Below are 8770 nucleotides of genomic sequence, written 5' to 3'. Positions count from 1 at the left end.
AGAGAGGTTTTGCTATAGGGTGCATGAGCTCGCCAGACAGAGAGAGAGAGACAGAGAGATAGAAAGCGAGAAATCACCCCCCAGAGGGGATGGTTACGTCGCAATCCCTTTTCCTCCATTCTCCTCTCGGGATCTTGGGCATGAACACACACACGCCCGGCGTGAATTTTAAGCCACCGGGTCTGGGATGTGAACCACAGGGTCAACTACGTGGGAGTCCAGTGACATAGCCATTACACTAACTGCTGGTCTCCTTCATGTCACATTTTAAGAAGCTGAGGCAAAAATGAGTTTAGAAGTAAGGTGGTTAAGCCATAGCCATAGAGTAGGTGCTCTAGATACGATTGTGAAACCAAGTCCAGTTGAATAAGCAGAAGTGTCAAATAGGTCTTTTTGTGCTACACACTTCAAGTAACTTGCTAGTTAGCAAATCAGTGTGTATGTGTATGTGTATGTGTATGTGTATGTGTATGTGTATGTGAGTGTGTATATGTGTGTGTGTGTTACGTCCTTGACAGTAGTTAGAAAAACTAGCATGACCTGTGAGTCCAGTCTTGTGACTTGCTAGTCAAGCTTTGGAGTCTCCTCAAAGTGGAGAGGGCTGGGTTTTATTTGTTATTAGGCAGACTGCACATGAACTGAAAATCCGTAGGAGTGGAGGCACACTGGTGCAGAGCGCTGGTAAATCCTTGCCTCCTATCACAGAGGGTCACTTAGGAAACCTCTGATCTCATCAATGTGGGGTTCAAGTCAAGGGAAATTTTTAAGAGGATTTTGAAGGATGAAAGACAGTATCATGCCATCAAGGACAAGAGAAAAGAAACCAAATGTATTTGCTGTTTAAAGCTTAAAATATTCATTTTTAATTAGAGCACCTTTAACTTCCTTTGTGTTCACCACTATATCCCCAAGCCTAAGAAAACACCAGGCACAAGTTGCTTTCTAAATGTTTGTTACATGATAAATCACTGTGGCAACTCCTCAAATTTATCTTTATTCTGTGCCCCAAATTCACTTTCTCCTCAGCTTATAGGTTATGATATTAATATATGTAAATACATTTAGTAAAGTGTAATACTCTCATATTGAACAAATATCTCTGTTTTGCTATGTACATTTTAAGACAACTTTAATGTTCATTTTATTTATGTTAAGGCAATGCATGTCACAGTTTAAAACAAAATAGAATAGCATTCAATTCTTAACCACAGATCCTCTCCTAAGCCCTGGTCTCAACATTCACAGGCAAATATTTGATTCTTTCAGTGATTTCTTATTGTTCTCACATATTTCTCAATGGTTTGCTTATTGTGCTATTTCTTTATTTAGCAATTTTACATTTTAATTTTTGTGTATATGCACTTTAATTTAAAATTATATGAAAATGTGACTTATTGGAAGGAATGTCTTTTTTTAAATTAATCTTTAAATTGTTTCTAACTTACATTTACTCACTAACTGGGTACAGTATTGCTTTTTCCAGCACAAATACGGTGCATATCAGTCAAGACAAACACATTACCATACATTATCATCACCAAATAACTTTTCATTTTTGTGTCAATTAAATTTATTAATTCTCCCCTGGTCCCCTCCTACCCTCCCTCTGTTACCCACCCCTATATTATTTCTGTCCTTACTATTCCTAGTATCTACAGTCGCCCCTCCTACTACTATACCTTTGAAACTTTCAGTTTTTCTATAGAGCACAGAGATTCAGTGTATCAACCTGAAGAATAAGAAACTGGACTCTTAACCATTCACCTCTAACAATAATAAATTCAAAATGGATTGAATATCTAAACATAAAACCTCAAACTATAAAAATACTGGTGGAAAACTCTTGGAAACCTTGGAGTAGGTAAAGACTTCTTCAAGACCCCCAAAACACAGGCAATAGTTCCAAAAATAGACAAATGAGACTATATTAGACTGAGATGCTTCACACAGCAAAAGAAACAATTAGATGAGAAGACAACCCTCAGAGTGGGAGAATATATTTGCAAACTCTACCTCAGATAAGGGACTGATAACCAGAATATACAGGGAACTCAGACACCTTACCTACAAAAAAATAATCAATCAAATTAAAAGATGGGAAAATAAGTTGAACAGACAACTCTCCAAAGAATACATGCGAATGGGCAAAAATCATATGAAAACGTGCTTGACATCCCTCATCATAAGGAAAATACAAATAAAAACTATAGTGAGATACCACTTAACTCTAGTCAGAATGGCTCAAGTTTTAAAAATAAATAATGGTAAGTGCTGGTGAGGCTGTTAAAAAGGGAACTCTCCTACACTGCTGGTGGGAAGGCAAATTAATACAACCACTATGGAAAATGATATGGATATTTCTCAGAAATTACTCAGAACTACTTTTACTGTCTCCCACATTGAATCTCCATATTCTAGGTTTCATCTCTTCCTCTTCTTTCTTTTAAGTTTGATTGAAGACTTGCCCTTAAATATGACACACAGAAAGTGTATTTCAAATAGAACTACCATACAACTCAGAAATTCCTCTCTTATATATTTACCAAAAGGATAAAAAAATCCCTCAGTCCACAGATTCTTTATTGACTTCCTATTAGAATGATTTGGCATCTAATTGTTTTACACACACGCATACAATCTTTCACTCTCTCCACTCTCCACATTCAGTTTTATCGTAGTTGAGGGTTAACTCTCTTCTTAGTGTTCCCATTATTCTAATTATATTCAGATCTGATCCAAGTGGTATACTATTGTCATGTTTCTTTACTCCCACAACTTTATTTTTTTCCTGGAGTTAGTAATGTCCTTTTCAAGTTGGTTTAGCACACTTTGTGCCTACTGTAAATTATCCACAATTACCTCCATACTATTTTCCAAAGTGTGACACTCAATGTAGTCTAAATGCTGTAACAAACAACTCCCAAAATCTCAGTGGCTTTATTCAATACAAGGTTATTTCTTCTTATGTTGCAGTTCAATGTGTGGCAGCCGGACTTTCTATGTCACATAAATATTCAGGGCCAGGAATTTCATTCATCTTGGGATTTTCATGTCTTCTAGGGCTTCAGAGCTCTTAATGGAGTCTTTACATCTGGATACTAATAAACAAAGAGAGAACTCATGGAGAGCCCCAGGAGTCATTTTATGGGCCTGGCCTAAATGTGTTGTACATCACTTCTACCCACTTTCCATTGGCTAGAACTCAGCTACATGCATCCCCACCTACAAAGGGCTATAAAATAAAATAAAATCTAGTACTGTGCCCAGAAGAAGAGAAGATCATGGAGTGTGATGAGACCTACCAATTTCCACTATAGAAACATTTGTTAATAATTTTCAAATGAGCATGTACATCAAATAATCTATCACTTTCTTTTCTTCCCCACCTCCCCTTGTAGACATTCCTACTATAAGCCATGCTTCTTCTCTTCAGACTCACTAAAATTTCCAGAGAATTACTTTTACTGTCTCCCACATTGGATCTGCATATTCTGTTTCATCTCTTCCTCTACTTTCTTTTAAGTTTGATTGAGGACTTGTCCTTAAATACAACACACAAAGTATTTTTCTGAAGTCCTTACACGTCTGAAAGTGTCTTTAATCACAATTGGCTGATAATTTGTCAGAGGACACAATTCCATGTTCAAAGTCATTTTATTTTACAAATGAGAAGATAGTCAAGGAAATTTCTGGGTACATTGTTGTTCTTATTCTTTTTCCTTCTATGTGATCTGTTTTCTGTTTCTGGATGATTTAGGTTCTTCTTTTCATTCCAGGGTTTCTATTGTCTCAGAATCATGCACCTTGGTCTATATGGTTAATTTAAAATTTATTCTCCTAAGCATTTAGTGGAACTTTTGATCCCCAAAGTTCATAGTCTTCATTTTTGGAATTATTTTTCCATTATTTCTTTTAATCATTTTTTTCCTATCTCTTTCTGCATAGATAGAACTCTTTTCTGAAATTTTCTGGGTTTTCCATTAGTCAGAAATTATTTTTCTATAATATTGTTTTCATTTCTTTAACTTTTGTTTTACTTTCTTGAAGTTTTTTCAACTTACTCTTCTAAGCCATCTGTCAAGTTTTTTAAAAAATTTGGGTATATTTTTAGTTTCAACAGATTTTTCTTCTCCTGTATATAAACTCATTTTTTATTCATTTTCTGTAGGAGCAGAGTACAAAGGCATGTGTTCAGTTCATCTTGTTGAAACACACATTACTTTAGTTTACTTTCTCCAGAAAATAAACCTCCAGTCTCCTGGAGGCTGGACTGAGAAGATGGAGGGTCTCATGTTTGGTTGGTTGGTTGGTTGGTTTGTTAGTTGGTTATGTGGCAGCAGGGAAGAGAACTTTGGGGGTTCAAGCATTCTGTAGAGAGACATCTAGCCAAAACCCTGTGTTTACCCCTCCACATGTCTCCTTCTATACTGATATTCCTCCTCTGAGGCCTAAGCCTGCACTTGGTGGATTTGCAGGGAGAAACTGACATTGCTCATAACATCTCCTAAAGACAGGCAGTGCACAGTCTCCTCTGTTCTTCCAAATCAGGGACCAAGCCTCCATCAGATTTAGGTTCTTCCAAAAATTCATTGTCAGTTACTGTAATTTTTGATATGTCTCTTTTCCTTTAGCATTCTCTTTTAATAATATTTAAAAATTACTTCTTCTTAGGTCAGCTGACAGCATGAGGTTAAGGTGACTGGAACCCACATGGCTGACTGCATGTTGCATTCCTGGACCCAGAGGCTTGAGAAACACACCAGTGCACGCATGCCCAGAATTTTTGAAGGAGAAATGGAGATGGGATTGTGGTGTAACGATCCCCCATGGGGTGTGATTTTCTACTTTCCCTCTCTCTCCAGCAAGCATGTGTGCACTCTGACAATTTTTTTTCTTAAATTTACTTATTCTTATATACAAGGAGCCTGAGGACAGGAAGATAAGACACTTGATTAATTTGCCATTTCTAACTAGACACCTCCCCATGTACACATATATCTATTTCAGCTCAGTGCTGTGGATATCGAATAAGACAGAAATGATGTTGTCTCACTCTGTGCTTCATAAGCTCTGGAACAGGAAGGCTTTGTTATTGTTATTGTTACTGTTACGACACATGACGCCCTTGTTTTCACTTTATTCAGCTCTACCTCTGCTTACATGGCCTTTGTGAAGCAGCCAGGCAACATTTCTCTCATGTCCTCCCGCCTCCTTCTATTTTGAGTCCCTCTTCTCACTGGGAAAGAAATGTCCCTCTGCTCTCCAGTAATGTCACCATGTTAACAGTCATGGCTCTGAGCCTCAGGACCTGAAAGACAGGACTGAACATGGCAAGTTACTCCAGGAGAGCTGTCCCTACAAGAGTTGAGCCTTCAAGACAGACACCACACTTATGGGGAAGGGTGACAAGGAGAGACAGAAAATGGGTGTGTTAGGGAGGCAGTGCAATGCACTGATCACCTGCCTATTTCAAAGCAGTGTTGTAAAAGACAACAGGATCTATGGGTAAGAGCTTATAACTCTACTGAATGTAGGAAATGAAGCTATTAAGATTGATGTGAGCAGTGACCACACTAACTAGTCAAAGAACATGAATTATCCTTGTGTCAACAGTGGAATTATTTCAAGGTTGCTATCTTTCTTTTATCTTCATCTAGGTCCACAGAGCCCACTTGTTATATACTTACACATTGCTGATGGATGAAAAGTAAAGATACATTGATAGATATAGATTCCCAGGATATGTATGAGAGGACTTCAAAAAGTTCATGAAAATGTGTATTGTGAAGAAACTGTATATGGATTTCAAAATATTTTTGCACTAAAATAAGTGCGCACTTTGATTTTTCCACATTTTATATTTTAAATATATATTTTTATATTTTTAAAGAGTTATTTTTTAACTTTATTTATTCATTTACTTATTTTCATTTGACCACAGAAGGACAGAGCAAGAGAGAGAAAGAGAGAGAGAGAGAAAAGGCAAGCTACTAGGTCCAGGACTCCAACCATGGTTGGTCATGTGGGAGTCCAGTGCCCTTCACCACGCCACCTGCCGGCTTCGTGTCCTTTATATTTTAAAGATCTGCAGTCTATACCTTATGTCAGTTCTTCTTGCAGGTCTGATTCAATTTTTATGGATGAAACCTTACTATGGAAGAGTAGAGTAAATTAGCACTACAAAATAATAAGCATAGCTGTCCTATCTATAGAACTTCCTATAACAGGCACTGCTCTATGAATCCCACTGATAGGAACTCAATTTCTCACCACAACACTGTGAAGGCATTATTATTATATTCCTATTTTTAAGATGAGAACATTGAGGCACATAAAATAAAATTTCCATAGGTTCGTAAGAGAACAAACAGATTTCTAGGGGGCTGAATATTTTCTCTAATATTCCTTCTCTTCATTATTTTGTTCTTATTTGTTGTTTGTTTGGGATTTTGTTTTCTGGCTCTGCCTTTCCACCTTTCCACAAAAAACTGCTCCCTGTTGGGTAATAACAGTGTCTCCCAGACAAAGTCTCTAAGGCACCCCATCAGAACCAAGCTGAAGATGAAAGTGTAAGCAGTTGTATCATTTTCTAGTACAACCTCAATGCAAGCAACAGGTTTGGAATTTTCGCATGCTTCACAGAGGACGAAATCACTGCTCATGTGTGTTCAATTTGTCTTATCTTTACCATGTCTGTAAGTTCGAGTGTCAGCATGTCTGAAATGTAATTCCAAGAGGCTCACCTAAGACCTTTACTGTAGGATGAATCTGAAGTTTCAGAATACATAGTAGGTACTTATTATACAAGTCCTAGACCCCATGGCTTAAAACTCACACTGTGTGTGAGCCTGCTGAAGATCCCTGGAGAAGGGCTGGAGAAGGGATTGCATAATGGCTATTCTTTGGTGGGGGGAAGCGTGATATCTCACTTTCTGTCTCTCTTTCTTGCTGTGTCTCTGGGGAGCTCACATCCCCTATAGCAAAAACCTCTCTCTTAAAAAAGTACTGATTTATTTTGATGCCAAAAAAGAAAAAGAAAAGTGAACTCCACACCCCTCTTTTTCATACAACCCACTTTACACTAACTTTTTGAAGACCCCCGGGATTTGTTCAATGACTGTGTGCTCATTATTTTGTTTAATAGCAAAGCGTATGGATCTCCCAAGGGACTCTAGGGATGGTGCATACTGACGTGTGTGCATAGGTGCACACGCTAGGTTTCAGGATTCCAGCTTCCTCCTGATCTCTCATTCCCTTCATTTCCCGAGTGCTTTCTCTGCTCTTGACCTCTTTACACAGTTGGTGAAACACTCCTAAGGGGGAGAGAATGCCCTGCCCTGGGAGCAGACCTCAGTCCTAAGCCCTTGGGCTCTTTGAATGAGACATCAAAAAAGAAAATTTAATTTTTTTTTTTTAAAGTTAAAATGCGCTCGCTGCTAGGGCTCAAAGCCCCACCGTGTGGAGAATTTAACCCGGAGCCAAGTGTGTTTCTCTTGCAGCTGTTGAGTCACCGGCAGGATTCGCCGGAGGTGTGCTGGGCACATCCGCGTTGCGACTCGCAGACACGCCTCCTTCTCACACAAGCCTTCCAGACCCGAGTCGGCGCGACTGGGGGACTCAGGGGTGGTGCCACCAGCCCCGCCACTTGCCACCCTGACGGGCAGGGTCTGGGGACCGATCTGCGTTAGACCGATCCGGTGCCACAGGTTGGAAAAATAAAGTGCTGTCCCCATGATTGTCGTCTGGTGAAGCAGATCCTGTGTCATTGCTGGGGCGAAGGCCACGCGTTCCAGGCTTGGAAGAGAAGGAACCTCGCTGAAATCTGACGCCCAGCCCTCTCGGCCAGGAAACTGCAAGGCTGGTGAGTTGGGGAAGGCGGGTGCCGCTGGCAGGACGCGTTCCCACCCGAGCAGGGTGCGCGAGGGCTGGCCTGCGCGAGGCAGCGGGGCGCAGTGGGAGGCGCGGGGCGCGCGGCGGGGGGGGGGTGGGGGAGCCGCGGGCCGGCGGTCTGAGCTCCGGCCCGTGTGGCTGAAGTGTGAGCGCGACCCGCCGCGGTCTCCATCCGAAATCCTGGGGAGGACGACAGCGGGGATGTGTACCTGCCCTGAGAAAGGCACGGCGAACTCCAGCTGCTGCTTTTCGGTTTGGTGTTTGCGAGTCGAACATCTGGTTAGGACAAAACGAAAGCGAGAACAAAAACCCTGGACACAGCAATGTCACTTTCCTACCATTTGTCTCTCAAGAAACTACCGAAGCAATTAATGAGTAAGAAGGATGGTACGTTTAGAGTTTCATTCAAGTGACTTCCTGAAGCAGGTCCAGGAAGTGGGAACACATTTTCTTACACTTCTTCAGGTGAAATAGCCACGTAATAGTCATTTCTGTTTTCCAGGTTTTTGCTTTGTGACTTGAGAATTCTGATTTGAGTGTTGGAGGTATTAAGAGGGTGTGTGTGTGTGTGTGTGTGTGTGTGTGTGTGTTTTCAAGTGGTCACAATAAATTAGCCTCCAAGATTTTCTCACCCAATGCAACATTATCTAACTAAACATCTGAAACTATTGCAGCAGAAAAATTGTAAGCAAAGTCTGGGTTCCTAGGAAAAGCTGTGCTTGTTTAAGGCTGTCCCACCTGTAGCAGGTTTACTGGCTTCTTACATCAAGAACGGAAAGGAAGCATGTATGATTCCAGGTGTTTAAATGGTACATCATGAAATTAAGCCCAAATTAGTAACATGTAGTTTTGAGGTTGGTAGCAACATAATTATTATTAC

The 8770-nt window shown here is 40.3% G+C and overlaps 1 protein-coding gene across 2 annotated transcripts in view; it reads left to right on the top strand.

Moving 5' to 3' along the window:
- Positions 1–8770, top strand: part of RAB27B (RAB27B, member RAS oncogene family) — a 186445-nt gene that overhangs the window by 105186 nt on the left and 72489 nt on the right. Inside the window, exon 1 of one of the 2 annotated variants that reach the window (XM_006143438.3) lies at positions 7730–7861. The exons of the other annotated variant lie outside the window; for it this stretch is intronic. The gene's annotated coding sequence lies outside the window, so the exon portion shown is untranslated. Of the gene's footprint in view, positions 1–7729; positions 7862–8770 lie in introns of those variants that run through there. 2 annotated transcript variants of the gene reach the window in all.

The sequence above is a fragment of the Tupaia chinensis genome, unplaced genomic scaffold (genome assembly GCF_000334495.1).
Source record: "Tupaia chinensis unplaced genomic scaffold, TupChi_1.0 Scaffold000098_2, whole genome shotgun sequence".
Taxonomy (NCBI): Eukaryota; Metazoa; Chordata; class Mammalia; order Scandentia; family Tupaiidae; genus Tupaia; species Tupaia belangeri.
This window is presented reverse-complemented; position numbering and strand designations above follow the sequence as displayed.